Below are 15,383 nucleotides of genomic sequence, written 5' to 3' on the forward strand. Positions count from 1 at the left end.
TGGCTTTGGCCCCATAGACCCACCAGGAAAACACGAGGGCTTTGTGCTCCGAGGACAGCACCTGGTTTCCAAACCCATTCACGTGACGTTCATGGCCACCCGTAATTCAGTTCAGAAGAAGGTCAGAGTGTGCTTTGCGGGTCGGGGGAACCGGAGGAAGTTTTGCAGAAGATGCTGACAGATTCCAGGCTCTTGGCTCAACCCAGTCTGTCACCACTCACCCTGTTCCCCCCACCCACCCAACATTAAAAACTCAGGATAGTTCTGGGGTCGACACAAGGTCAGAAGAGAATCTTTTCTAGTGTTTCATGGTCCCGATGAGAATGTGATCCGGGCGATTTCCTGAGTCAGCCAAACAGGAAAGTGAGCTGAACACAGAGCACAGCACTCTTTGTAAGGGAAATGGTCCCCAGAGCTGAAATGTGGAGACCCAGTTCCCTGGGTAGGGGGTGGGGGTCTTTTTGGAAAGACCCCCTTTTTCCCAATGTCTGCTTCTAGTGTCCAAGTGCTTGGTGGGATACCAGTGCCTGAAGCGGAGATTCTGAGCGAGGTCTCAGCTCTGGTTACTTGGGGAGCCGTGTCCTGAGCAGAAAGGATGGTGGACATTGTTACATGTAGGGCACAGCTTCCAGTCGAGCCTGGGCCTGGGCCTGGGCCTGATGTCCTCGTGCCCACGGGCACACACGGACCACACCACCCAAGCACAGGGCGAGGTGCAGACACCATGTGCAGTGCAGTCCTTTCCTGACAGAAGCGGGTTGAAGGCTTTCAGCAGCACAAACCAGCCCAGACTTTTGAAACTCGGGCCACGCAAAGGCTGCCCAAAGCTTCCTGGACCTGGTTTACTCAAAGAAAAGTCAACTCCCAAATCTTCAGTGCTCACGCGTGGACTTGTAATCATGGGGTTTCTATCGGTCCCCCTTCCGACCTCTCCCCATCTTGGCCTTGCCCAGTGTGTGAAATTCCCCCAGTGCCAAATAAGGAGGCAAGCTGAAATGCTGACATTCCCCAGACTCTCCCCAATTTAATAACTATCGACATTTATGTGGTTTTGTGAAGTACCGATAATTGTATTGATAACTCAAACCAGAAAAGTATCTTTAACACCTGGAGCCTGTGATCATGGGAAAATTTAAAACATTTTTCGACGTGTGTATTTTTGTTCCAAATTTATGGAAGCTACCTGGGTGGTCACAGTAAAGCCTCTATTGAGGGTGACAGTTAATGATCCTTCACAGATAACAATGCCCCCACCACACCCACCTTGGCAGGCCTTCTCCCAGGCCTTCTCCCCACACCCCGCTCATCCACGACGGCATCCAGGATGTGGTCATTTAGCAACGGACTGGGGTGATGGGGTCCTGGTCTGTAGCATTTGCCAACTTCCATAGCCGTTTCAAGCTACCATCCTGACGACAGAGTCGGGGAGAGGCGCACACAGCCGGGGGCAGGGGGCAGCTCAGCACACCTGCTCTGGTTCCCCATGGGACAGTATTCAGAGAAACCTCAGGTATGGCTGGGGGACCAGCAACATTTGCATCACTGGGGACCTGTTAGAAATGCAAATCCAGCACCCCCCCCCCCCAGACCCACAGAATCAGAAGCTGCCAGTGAAGCCCACCTGTGTGTGCGCTAGTTCAAGTTTGAGCGCCCCTGACTACTGGTTCTCTGTCCTGGCTGCACTTAAGAGTCACCTGGGCAGCTTCTGAAGCCACTGCTGCCAGGGTCTCGCCCCAGAAATTCTGCTGCAATTGGCCCGTGCATCCGTGTATTCAAAGCTCCCGGGTGTCGCTAACCTCTCCCAGGGTGAGAAGCACAAATCGTGGTTGGAGTCCCTTTAAAGAAACGACCGTAAAGACCCTCAGAAGAGTAAAGACCGTATGTCTCAAAATTTAAGCCACTGGAATGAATGACATTCTCTCTGACCCAGCACTGGCAGACAGACGCTGGAGGCTCAAGTGTGGACGGAAGGAAGGCGTGGCTTCCGGGAGGGGTCCCCAGCCCTTGGGTTTTCTAGTTCCTCAGCTCTACCTGAAGGAAGAATCCACCTACAAGCCTTTGGCCCCGTATTTTCACCAGTTCCTGTCCACACCTTCGCAGCGTCTTACCCACCCCCTACCTACACTTTAACCTGGGAAAAAGCCCTTATTATCTCTTCCAGATCATTACACAAACGTCTTGAGGGAGGCGAGTGGAAAGGGATGCTAGGGACACTCCTTCAAATTAGAGAGTCAAGGTGCATCTAGAGTTAACGGACTGGAAATAACCGTGGCTGTGGTCACCTGGGGGAATCTGAACGTTTCCACACCCGGCCCCACCCTAGCCAAGCAAGTCAGAATCTGGAGGTGGGAGCCATCGCTGGTGCTGCCACACTGGAAACCCGGCATTATCACGTGACACTGAGTGTGTATGTGCCCTACGATGCAGCCATTCCATTCCTGTATCTGTCCCTGGATAAAGGAACCATGGTCTCCTCGAACAGTGAGCACACAGCAGCGAACGCCAATGAACCACAGCGACACGTCCGTCAACTTCAATTAGCTGACGGAAAGGTGCAAAGCGTGGAATGGTACCTACTGTGTGATTCTATTTATAGCAAATCTAAAGGCATGTGCTGACAGGCGCTCTATTTCCTGAACTGGGATGGTGGTTACAAGAGTGCTTTACAGTTATGCGTTTTTTATAGTCACTACAGTATGTATATTTCAGCACCCACCCCCCCAAAAAAAAAAGGTACAAAGAAATACAAATGGTAATGATATTACTTGAAATTATAAAGTCAACCAATAAAGGAACAGCAAAGAGAGACTTAATTGCTTTGGAAGGGTGGGGATGGGCTGTAAGTGAACTAGTCATGTCATAGCAGGAAACCAGGAGATAATGTCTACAATCTTATCTGTCTGTCGGTGACCACCCAGAGAAGCCGCTGAGAGTTCAGAGAGATGGCAGCAGGAGAGGGCAACACACACAGCAGGCGATGCCCCTTCTGTCCTCCTATTTTATCCTCTGTGTCTTATCCCGGGAACAATAGGCGAGGGTTACTTTGCTACTAGGAACCAAGAAACAGCTGAAGTCTCCCTGGTGGTTTTCCTGCTGGTCTTGGCAGGACAGAGCCCTGCACAGGTAGGCAGGGATCCAGTAAAAGGGGCGGGGGAGCAGCAGGCAGAACGCAGTTCCACTCAGCTCAGCAGCGTGCTTGGCTCCCCACACCCTCAGGCAGATGCCTCCTGCCCCTGCACCGTCCCTGTCCCCGTGGCAGGCTGGTGCGCAGCCAGTTCCGGAAGCGCTGGGGGAGTGGAAAATCCCGGGGAGATGCGCCAGCCCTTCAGCTTCAATTAAAGGCAATGTGACAAGAAAGGTCCCGCATACTAATGAGACTCTGCCAGTGGCCCTCGGCCTCTTCAGTTCCAGTCAGTGACGGAGTGGAGAACTCGGGGGTGGGGGGTGGGGGGGGTTAGAGGGGCTGCCTCAGGCTGGGGACGTGGGGAGGAAATTCAGGGGCCGCAGGGCCACCTAGCCACTCATTTGGTGTTGCCCAGATGTGGCCTCCGCATAAAGGACCGCCTGGGCAAATACAGATTCCTGGGCCCCTCGCCCAGCCAGGCCTTTAGAATCGGAATCTAGGAGTGAGGCCTGGGGGTCTGCATTCCCCATCCCCTCCACCTCTGAGCTTTGAGTGGAGCTGTGAGTGATGGTTGTGATGTGACAATCTGGGAAAGAGCTGTGTGTCACTGAGCCATCACTCAGAGCCCGCTTCCTGAGGGCCTGGGTCTGAGAACGGCCCCGCCCCTAAGGGCGCTGGGAAGAGCAAACCAGACAGGCCTGCAAGACGCTCGGCACGGAGCCCGACCCAGAGCTAGGCACTCAGTGAATACCAGCCATTATTATCTTTCGGGCATAGCCTCTGACCTCAGGGAATCACAGTCCAGAGGGGGAGGCAGAAAAGCAAAGGGGATTGTAAGAACCAAGAGACGTTCATACACCACCGAGAGGCGATGCTTCAGCGTTCACCCAGCACACAGCTACGGACCCGAAACAGTGCTGGGCCTGAGTTACAGAGACGACACGGGTTCACACACTCAAGGCAGCAATGTGTATATAAGGAGCCTTAAAAAAGAAGAAGCCTTAATGTTTCATCCCATTAGCACCCAGTTTCTAAGATTCCGGGAAAAGAAAAAGCAAGCACTCCTAGGGTACTTCCTGAGTGCTTTACACATAAGAAGTGACACCAGGTAAGTGCTGTCCTTTTCCCCATCTTACAGATGAGGAGACTGAGGCACAGACAGGCTACACAACTTGCTCGAGGTCACTGGGGGCTGTCTGGCTCCCTCATCCATGCTCTTAACCTCGACAGGGTCAGTGTTTCTTTCACAGGTTTCTCACCCGGCAGACGAAGGTTTCTGTAATCAAAGATAGGACAACAACGCATGCAGACAAGGGTGCATCACTTACCACATAAACAGTGTGGGAACGACCTAAATGCCTAATCATCGGGGGATGGCCAGGTACCTGGTCATTTATGAACTTGGTAAAATAATAACGCAGCCATTAAAGACGTGATGCTTTTGCAAAGTTTGAAGGAACGGGGAAAATACAGTGGGGCACATTTCCTGGAAAGTTGAATGATGCGAATTTGAAAACTGAAATTTGAATCTAAAAGGTAGTGTCCTCAAGGGGGGCCTGGACAGTTCAGGGGGACCGAGGCTTCTATCCGTGTCGGAAGCCCACCACGATGACATCTCTCTGACGATAAGGTAGAAACCCGGTTCTTTCATGTAGTGATCTCTGCCCCCACCCCTTTCCCTCTTGCCTTTCTGAAAAAAGAATTTTTTTAGAGAACAGTGACTCCTATATTACGTTCAACCCTGGGTAGTCTTTGTAGTACATCCTTGAAATGCGATTGCCCTGTATTACATTTGTTCCCCCTAAAATTATACTCATTGCCTCAACTAAGTTATGGCCCAGCATCTCAACTGTGTTTAACAGAAACAAAAACTAAACATTAATACAATGATTGAAATGAAATGGGTGAATTGTTTTTTTTTTCCTAAATGTCTACAATATACGTGGATTGAAAGAATTCTCAGAAAATATATGAGACAGAAGAAAAAAAAGACTGTCAGGGAATCGACCCCTACACAGCCTCACTGCAATCAGTCACAGCCCAAAGATGGGGAAAGGCAGGAAGGTTAAGAAGTGGGGTCACATGGCCAATCGGAAGCCGCGGGCGCCCGGGAGGAACTGACCTCCAAGTATCGTCAGACCCAGCGCAGGGAGACCCTGAAAAGGGACCCACTCAAAGGTGAAACTGTCTCGGGTGGGGTGACCATTCCAAACAATATTAATGACATGTTTGCTGGGAGAAGTTTCTGGAGAATTGCTAGAAAAATGATCCCCCCTCAGTTTGCTTGCTCACGGGAGGGCAGACTTCAGAATCAGGTAGGCCCGGTATTCAAATCCTGGTTCTGTCATATGACATCTGGGTGACCCCCACCTCTAGCCTCCATTTCCTCACGTGAACTGTCAGTATAATCAGTAACTTGACCCCATGGAGTCCTTACGAAGATTAAAGGATATGAAGTGTTTTGAGTGTCTGGAGCAGGGGTTGCTGCATAGTAGGTGCTCAACAAATGTGACGTCCTTTCTCCGAGTGGACGGTCGAAACTCCATGTCCCCACTGGAAGAAATCATAGAAGATCTCCTTTCTAACGAGAACTAAATGTTGACATTTGGGGTAGGTGTCAGCAGTCTGGTGAGTTGACCCCCCCTTTCTGGACGGTGCCAGATACTGGGCTGCAAGGTCACTGTGGGGAAAGTCGAGCTGACTTGGGAGCCACCAGGCACTGGGGCAAATGTGACAGTCTCAAATGTGTGGCAAACGTGACAGTCTCAACTGTGTAACAGTGACAGCAAAGCCTCATTGGAGGCAGTGCTTTCAGTGGCAACGTTTGGCGCCGGAAGTCACAACATGGGTTCCACTGAGACAGACTCACAGAATTCTCAAGTTTTAAACCTGGAAAGGATCTCGATTCCTGGGAAGAGAGACACTTAATAAAAGGCTTGTATTTTTGTTGTTGTTGTTGATGTTTTAATATCGATAAGGAAAGCTGAGGGGGGAGGCAGCCACCAAAGCAAAGCCAGCAGCAGGGCCATCGGAGCAGCGTGGGGGGGCTCAGAGCACCCCTGGAGCCCGAACCGGCAGGCTCTGAATGCTGCCATCATTTACCAACTAGGAGACGCAGCCTCAGCTCCCTCCTCCATCAAACGGGGACAGTCAGACCTTCCTCTCAGGACAGTGCAAGGACAAAGTGCAATGGCACCGACTGCCTGGCACACGGCACAGGCTCAATAAAACCAGGTCTTAAAAGTGCAAGTAACGCGGTGACTGTAGAAAACCTGGGAACCAGGCTACTTTTAGACAAATACTTAAACACATTTTCTTCAAATCATGGAGGTAAGCTTCAAGTGCTATTCATGTGTTTTCTGTCTATTAAGATAGTCTCGCTACGTCTCCGTTGACGAAGGAAGGTCCAGTTCGCAGGCAGCCAAATTGCATTGACCCTGGAGCCCTAGCACAGCAGTTTCAACAGCCACCGTCCACTAGGATACCCTTCAAAACTCTGCGTCTTCAAAAGCCTGGCGAGTCAGGCGTGTGAATGAAGAAAGGCGCCCCCCGTCAGCCGTGTGTTAGGACTTTTTGAAAAACGTCTCTCTGCATTCCCAGCTGCTGCGGCCAAGACTGAGCCTTTAGAAATATCCCAGGCATCCTGAATGAGCCGGGGTATAAACAGCTCCCATCCCGTTCAGAGCGGCAGACGCTCTGTACATTACATGTTGCCTGTAAGTGAAATGGAAACAAATCCTCCAGTTTATTTTTAAACAGCTCCTGTAACAAGTTAATACCTAATTGGGAAATTGCTTCAATCTGGGCTGAGGGAGTGGGGTATTCACTCATTATCTTGGTGGTTGGCGGGGAATCCAGGGCAGACGGGGCTCAAGTCAAGAAACCCCAAGGACTAAGGAACCAAACTGATCAAATGTTAATAGAACGGGGTGGGAACTAATATTCCAAGAGTTTCAACTACAGACTGCTTGCTCTCCGGTGTGCGGGAAAGAAAATGTGAATATTTTCAAACACTGGCTTTGGTGAGAAACACTCCTCCCAACAAAACCACTTCTTAGAAAGGCTCACTCTTATCTATGTCACTCCCACCCCATAAATGTCTCCTAAATCTCTCCACTTCTGTCCACTGCCACCACTAGGTGGTCTGACTCATCCCTACCTACAGACACACTCCTCTTTCTGTAAAGCCCACCTGATGTTGCCGCTGCCCAGCCACAAGCCTCAGGGTCAAGTTCAAAGTCTTTAACAAGGCCCCTGAGGGCCCTGCTCTCTCGGCTCCCCCATCACCTCACATCCTGCTTCTCCCTCAGGCCTTCTTTCAGCTCCCCTTCCAGGCTCAGGGTCCCTGCCTTGGTCCTCCCCTCTTCCGGGAAAGCCCTTTCTGCCACTCACATCTCGGTAACTCCTAGCTCATTTCCAATCGCAGAGTAGGGGAACCTATTTCCACAGTCTCTCGCAGCACCGTGCAGTTCCTCGGAACATTCACTGCAGTTTGTAATCACGTGTTCTTATGATCGCTGGAACAGCGTCCGGCTTTCCCACTAGACTTTGAGTTTCCAGTACAGCCAGGTGTGGCTTACGGTCTCCACTGGACCCCAGGACCTGGCAGGTCTGGTCCCAGCCTGGGGCAGGTGCTCAGTCAATCTCTGTTGGACCAATGAAGGAAACTGCACTCTAGCTTCCTTTGTAAGTTCCAAGCCCTCTCTCTCAGCCTCCAGGCTGCCCAAAGGACACACATCCTTTCCAGCAACATAAAAGCTGCTCCAGTGCAGTGGGGACGCCCAGACTTGAGCATCTCTGTGAAGGGACTAGCACCTCCATTTTTCAGATGAGAACACTGAGGAGCAGAAAGGTGAGCGACTTGACTAAGTTGCAAATGTGGGATGTGACCCCTCATTTGTCTGTGCCCTGTTCTACTGCTTTTAGGGAATTCCGGCCAAAGTCTTGAATTAAAAGTTAGTGCTTTCAGAATGCGATGTATGCATTTAAGTTCAGAAGTTCAAGTCACTTCCGATGATGACAGGTTCATCCGTGGCCATAGAAGTGGATGGTTCATGTGGATGGAGGTGAATATCATCAGGGGTGAGGTGGTCAAGGAAGAAAATGACCACGTTGGTAGATGAGTTAATCATATGTGCACCGAAAAAGCTCAGCCTGACATCGGGGCTTGCGATGAAGGGCAAAGCATGTTAGATCACAGAGATTTCAAAAGGGAGCCTGACGTGGCATTTGAAAAGACATTTGACATCTCTAACAGAAAAGAGCAAATTAGAAAATAATAGGGTATGATTGTTCACCAGTTTCATAAACACTAAAGTATTGGTAATATTCAGCACTGGGGACTGAGCAGGCAAGCAGATATTCTTATTAATATATACCTGAAGGGAATGCTACCGTGTTTCCCCGAAAATAAGACCCAGCCGGACCATCAGCTCTAATGCATCTTTTGGAGCAAAAATTAATATAAGACCTGGTCTTATGTTATATTATATTATACCCAGTCTTATATTAAAATAAGATCAGGTCTTATATTAATTTTTGCTCCAAAAGACACATTAGAGCTGATGGTCTGGCTAGGTCTTATTTTCGGGGAAACATGGTACTATCGTTTTGATTAGAGATTTCGAAATATTCTCCCATCCCGCTTTTGAGCAGCTATTCTGCAGGAACATAGTTACCATACAGACGGCAAAATGCACAAATCTGTTTATTGCAGTGTTATTCACACAGTATTAAAAACGCTGGTCGTAAAGTATCTATTAATAAAGGGATGGTGCATCCTCGGTATGGAGTGATGTGCTTCTATTCAAAAGATCAATTTAGAAACAACAACAAAAAAAAATTAGTGTTTTCAATATGTAAAAATATCTCCAGTAGCTGCACAAGTGAAATTAAATTCTCTTAGGAACGAAGGCAGGCACCGCAGCAATATTTATAATGGCAAAATTTAGAAAGAAGCGTCCAATAAAGAACTAACTACATTATGCAGCTAATCATATGTGAAATAAATTCAAACTATAGGGGGATGTGTTTATAATACACAGCTGGGTGAAGAAAGCAGGGACATATGAAAAGCTTCGTTTTTGGAGTATGATCTCACTTAAGTAAAATTAAAGAGAGAGACGTATTTTCAAAAACATTGACAAAAAAGAGGACAGCTGGAAATTTAAAGGCCCAGAATAGCCAAAATAATCTTGGGGGTGGGGGGGAGAAGAAACTTGGAAGACTCACACTTCCCGATTTCAAAACTTACTATAAAGCGACAGTAGAGTGGTACTGTGTGGCCTGAGAGAGACGAATATTATAGATCAATGGGATGGAATTGAAAGTCTAGAAATAAACCCTCACGTTTACGATCACCGGATCTTCCACAAAGGTGCCAAGATCATTCGATGGGGAAAGAACAGTTTCTTCAACAGAAGCCGATGGACAGCTGGACACCCACATGAAGAGAATGGCGTCGGACCTATACGTCACACCACATACAAAAAATGAACTCAAAATGGGTCAAAGACCTAAACACGAAAGCACCGAAATCATAAAACTCAGGGGAAAAAAAGACAATCTTTGTGGCCTTGGATTAAGCAGTGGTGTCTCAGATGTGACGCCCAAAGCACAAAGCAACCCATGAAAAAATAAACTGGACATCATCAAAATGTCAAAAATTCTTGTGCTTCAAAGACACCACGGAAATGAAAACTGCAGGTCATATGCGTCTATCTGATAAGAGAGTTGTGTCTAGAATATATAAAGCACTCTTACAATTCAACAATGAAAGGACAATCCAATTCAAATGGGCAAAGGATCTGAATAGACGCATCTCCAAAGAAGACACACGAATGGATAACTGCACGTGAAAAGATGCCCACCACCCTTAGGCGTTAGGGACACAGGAATCAGACCACAATGAGACCCCACTTCACACACCCTAGGATGGCTGTAATCCCACAGGCGGAATAACAAGTGTTGGAGAGGATGCACAGAAATTGGAACCCTCATTCTCTGCCGGGAGGAATGTGAAATGGTTCAGCCACTGAAAATAGTCTGGCAGTTACTCAAACAGCTGAAGCCAGGCTGCCACAGGACCCAGCAATTGTTTTCCTAGCTGTAAACCTAAGAACAATGAAAACATGTCCACACAAAACCTGCACACGAATGTTCACAGCAGCATTATTCACAAGAGTCAAAAAGCAGAAATGTCTCAAATGTCCCCAGCTGATGACTGGATGGCTGAGATGTGACACATCCCTACGATGGATGATTATTCAGCCGTGGTATGGACTGAACTGAGTCCCCGTCCAATTCATGGACGCCCTACCCCCGTCGCATGACGGTACTGGAGAGAGGGCCTGGAGGAGGCCAGTAAGGTCGATGAGGTCACAGGGTGGAGCCCTGATCCAACAGAACTGGTGCCCATGTAAGAAGAAGAGACACCAGAGCTCTCCCTCCACCTAGTGAGGACACAGCCCGAAGGCAGCCGTCTGCAAGCCAGGAGGGGAGCCCTCACCAGGACCCACCCTGCCGGCACCTTCATCTCGGACGTCCAGCCTCCAGAACTGTGAGAAATACACGTCTGCTCGTTAAGCCCGTTATGGTAGCCCAAGCTGATGAACACAGGCCATAAAAAGAAATGAAGTACATACGGTAAGTGCTGCAACATGGATCAACCTTGAAAACATCGCGCTAAGTGAAATAAAACAGTCACCACGGTAAACCTGCAGAGTCAGAAAGCAGATTAGTGGCTGTTTGGGGCTGGAAGGAATGGGGGTCTTGGGAGGTATCGCGAAGGGGAGTAGGGTTTCTTCGGGGGAGAGACGAAAATGTGCGAAAATTGATTGTAGTGATGGTTGAAAATTCTGCGAATTGACTGAAAGCCACTGAATTGTTCACTTGGAAGTGCATGATATATGAACGATATCTCAATAAAGCTGTTTTTTTAAAAAGAAAGGTGACATCTCAGTAGTGGTCATCTCTGGGTGGTGAGAATTACACTTACCTACTTTGTGGTTCAATTTTGCCCCCACAAAGGGCAAATATTACTTTTCCAACCCATTAAGAAGAAAGTTATTTTTTAAAATTCTGTGAAAACAAATGCCAGCCGCATTCTCCTTTTCTACAAAACCAATAAAACTCACACGTCTGTAAGAGTCAGATGCATCCTAACGACAGCTCCCCCTGGACCAGGCTTCTCAGAGTTCAACGTTCTTTCATGTACATTATCTCACGTGAGCTTCGCAATCTCTGTGTTGTAAACAAGGCAAATACCTGTTTTCTTCCTGGATATATTTATATCCTGCTTCCTCCCTAAAAGGATCTGAGATCATTATGCAACAAAATATAGTCAACAAAAATAGAAAGAAGAAAACTAAGTCCAAAGATAAATGGAGAATTTAGACACGCTAACCAGAAGAGTCGACACGTTGCTACACATGAGTTTAAAGTTGAACTCTGAGGTTCCCGGCAGGCAAGGCAAAAAGGGAAAGTTAGGGAAGAAGCAAACCATTTCCCCAAAGGAAGCACCATTTTTTCCCGGCACCATTTGCTAGATAACATTTTTCATATGGGATTTATTCTTATAAAAAGATTTAATCTGGAGTTTGGGCCAAACAACCTTTGTACAGAAGATGCTGAACTACATTTAATTGGCTATTTCCTAGCGCTATCCTGGTTTTGTAAGCCCAAGAAACACCACTTTGGCAAATTCCAGTAAAACCTAAGATCACAGGATCCAACTCGATAATATGACCTAATCCAGTGGTTTTCATGTATTTAAACTGCCACCTATGATAAGAAATAAGAAATACAATATACGTTGCTTACAGTACACAAACACACACACCTGAGACAAAATGTCACCAAATGGCATTTACCTTACTATACGAAATACATACTGATATTTCCTATCTCTATTTCGTTTTTAAAATGCTGTGGCAACCCACCAATTGACTTCACTGTCCACAGTGAGAAGCCATGATGCAGAAATTGTATGGTTTAGAGGAGTTACTGATCATTATTGAGGACCTAATGGGTATGAGGCATGTTACACGCATGGTTTCTATTGTACAGACAAAGGAACTGAAGCAGAGAGAGGTTAAGCAACTTGCTCGAGGTCACACAGCCAGTAAGAATTTGGAGGCGAGCATTAGCTCATGTCTTTTGCACTCAAATAACCTTGATTCTCAGGTGGGCTTTTAGAGCAGTGCTAATTTCATTTCACAGTTAAAAGAGGGCAGATCAGGAAGGTTAAGTGCCTTGCTCAAAGACACACAGCTAGGAAGTTCCCAGGCGGGGTCTGAATGGAGATCTTGGGGCTCCAAGTCCAGGACTCTTTCCGCCCTTATTAGCAGTTCACTCTGGACAACTTCAAATGTCACTTTGGAACCTAGTTGTTCGATACAGCAAAGTATTCATTATCGTTGACGGTGTGGTGGGCAAGTTGGTTTGATCTCTTGATATGCCTCTGTATTTTCATAGTGAGAACGTATTACTTTGACGAGGAGACGATTTTAAAATTATTTTCAAAGGAAATCAGTTTGTCCTTCACATCAAGCCTTCATCTCCTGGCACCTTTAAAATTTTCCATGCCCTGGACTAATGAGAGTTGAATCTGAAAGTTGGCAAGACACTTCAGCCGCTCAGAGCCTATATTTAGACCCTACGGGTGAATGCCATGTGTCAGCACGGTTGGCCCGGCCCTCAGAGAGAAGGTGGCACACAGACGGGTGGGACTGTTGCCCTTTAAGCCAGGCTAACAGGCAGAGGGGATGTATGCTTCATGCCCCCAGCCATTTAATCAGAGGTTGAATCCGGATGGATTTCCCACAAAACCCACCACCACCAGATTCCTCCCGAGCATTTTAACGCCGTAAATAACATCTGTGTGTTGCGGTATGATAAGGTAGGGAAGAGGAAGGGCTGTGCAGTGAAGCCACCTGGCTCTGCTACTTCCTTGCTGTGTGGCCCGAGGCACACCGTTGAACCTCTCTGTGCCTCAGTTTCTTCCTCTGTAAAAGACTGGGTCACTGCTGAGGAAGGGCTTGGAACAGTGCTTGGTGCCTGCCTCACTGAAAGCAAGCAGCGAATGTGAACAATCTCTTAATATTTTAGGAAATATGAGTAATCAAAAAAGAAAACTAACCACCTGCATTTCTATTCTAGGAAAAAAACACACACAAAAAACAGGCAGAAATAAACGAGCCCATCAATTGCCTGCCTCCGTCACTAAAGGTAATCACTATTAGCATTTGGTAGGCTTGTTCTGGTAGGCTTTTTGTCTTTGTCCGTTTTTAGATTCTGGGTAAGCATATATTTTCCGTTTGTTTGTTTGCTTGGAACCCGCTCTGTTTCCTTTAGATTGTCTGCAGAGTGTTTACCGAGCTGGGTGCTTTGGGAAAGGGGCTGTGCGACACAGATTCAGTCCTTCCGTTGACAATTATTTCCTGAACAACCACCACACGCTGGGCACTGTTCAAGGTGCTAAGGACGGAGCAGTGAACAAAACAAGAAGGAAAAATGGCCCTGTGGTGCCAGAACTTCCCAGGCAGTCACACAGACAGTAAAACAAGCCGTTCAAATCCTGGGTGCTTCAGAAGAATTAAACACTTAAAAAGTAGTCATGGGTGGCTACATATAATAATAATAGAACTGATGAGATCACGTGGTCACAGGCACCTCGGAAAGGAAGTAACACGGCGATTACAAGGTAACCAAAGCCCTACATGCAGACCCAGTGACACGTGCAGCAAACAAGGCAGCCAGCCCTCCTTTCTCACAGCCGTTTCTTCAGTTCTCCAAGGCTGCAGAGAAGACGTGGCACCCACAGCAACTTTCTGATCTATGCCCCCCGATGTGGCATGTTGTAATAAAGCTTTGGGAGCGTCAGTTCTTTCTGAATCGCCCGGTAGATAACATGCTAGATGAGGACGAGCCGCGGACAGGGCTGGGGGCGCCTGGAGCTCAGGCAGGACCCACTGATAAGGTGCGGTGATTTCAACCAGAGCGGACGGAGGTGAAGGCGGCAGCCATGAGGGAAGCCGGGTCTGTGCCTTCATTTATTTACTCCCCATTTCTAAAACTGTGGTCGAAGACACATACAATTGACCATCTTAGCCATTTTCAGTGGACGGTTCAGTGGCATTAAGTGATTTCAAACTGCTGTGCAGCCATCACCATTCAGAATTATTCCTGACACCTAATCATTCTAATTTTACCGGCAGGGAAAACGAAACACAAAGATTACATCACCCACCCAAAGTTCCAGAGTTGCTTGGTGGCATTAGCATAAATGGATGCTTTGGGATGACAATTGGCGGCCACTATCTAAGCTCAGTATGTATGTCCCGGCCCTCTGACCCAGCAATTCCATTCCTAGGAATTTATCCTGGAGAAACACTTCGATAAGCAAGCAGGCAGGTCTCTACAAAAATGTCCATGGAAGCGTCATTCATGATACAAGCCAAAAGCGCATTCATGGGGATTGGGTAAAACAAAGTATGGTAAGAGATCTCTCCTGTTCATGGAACCACAAAAAATAATGAGACAAAGCAATATATACTGACATGAAAAGACGTCAACAATACATTGCCAAGTGAAGAAAAAGCAAGTTTCAGTACCCTGTATATAATATGGTTGCACGTTTGTAACTACATGTGTGCATATGATTTGTGTTACATATTGAAAGACGGAAGAAGAAACTCTGTGAGCAGACTCACTCACCAGTGGTCGTCTCTGGAAAATAAGTCACTGAAATTTGGTCTTTTTTGTTATAAGACAGATTGTTTGTTAATCACAAAGGGTCGCAGCCAGTGCCAGAACCCACCTCCTCTGAGTGCAGGCTAGAGCGCTCCCTGCACTCGGGGGTGGGGGGCGGGGGGGAGCCCTCTTTGGTGGGGCAGCCCTTTCCCGCTTCTCATCTCTAGGTGGGCAGGGAATCTGCGAAGGAAAGAACACCCTCATTCATCTCCACTTACCCTGCCTTCCTGCTCTAATGGAAACATGGTTATAAATCCCGCAGCTGCTGGATGGGGCACTCAGCCTCCCCCCCCCCCCAAACCTCCCCTATTCCAGTGGCCTGTGGTCATTTCAGTGTGAGTGTGCAGGGTGGGAGGCATCGCCAGACACTGCCCACTGCCCAGCCTGGGGGTCCCGGCACCCTGCTGGGAAGCTTTGCCCTGGCCAACATGTCCTAGTGGGCACACGGGTTACAATCACTGGACGACATGGCAGGAGGTGGCCTGAGGTTCCCCGGCATCAGGCAGAT

The 15,383-nt window shown here is 47.9% G+C and overlaps 1 protein-coding gene across 1 annotated transcript in view; it reads right to left on the bottom strand.

The window, feature by feature from the left end:
- The window catches only part of IQCK (IQ motif containing K), a 77,513-nt gene that overhangs the window by 1,161 nt on the left and 60,969 nt on the right, over positions 1 to 15,383 (bottom strand). The gene's annotated exons all lie outside the window — the stretch shown is intronic.

This window comes from Rhinolophus sinicus, linkage group LG18 (genome assembly GCF_036562045.2).
Source record: "Rhinolophus sinicus isolate RSC01 linkage group LG18, ASM3656204v1, whole genome shotgun sequence".
NCBI lineage: Eukaryota > Metazoa > Chordata > Mammalia > Chiroptera > Rhinolophidae > Rhinolophus > Rhinolophus sinicus.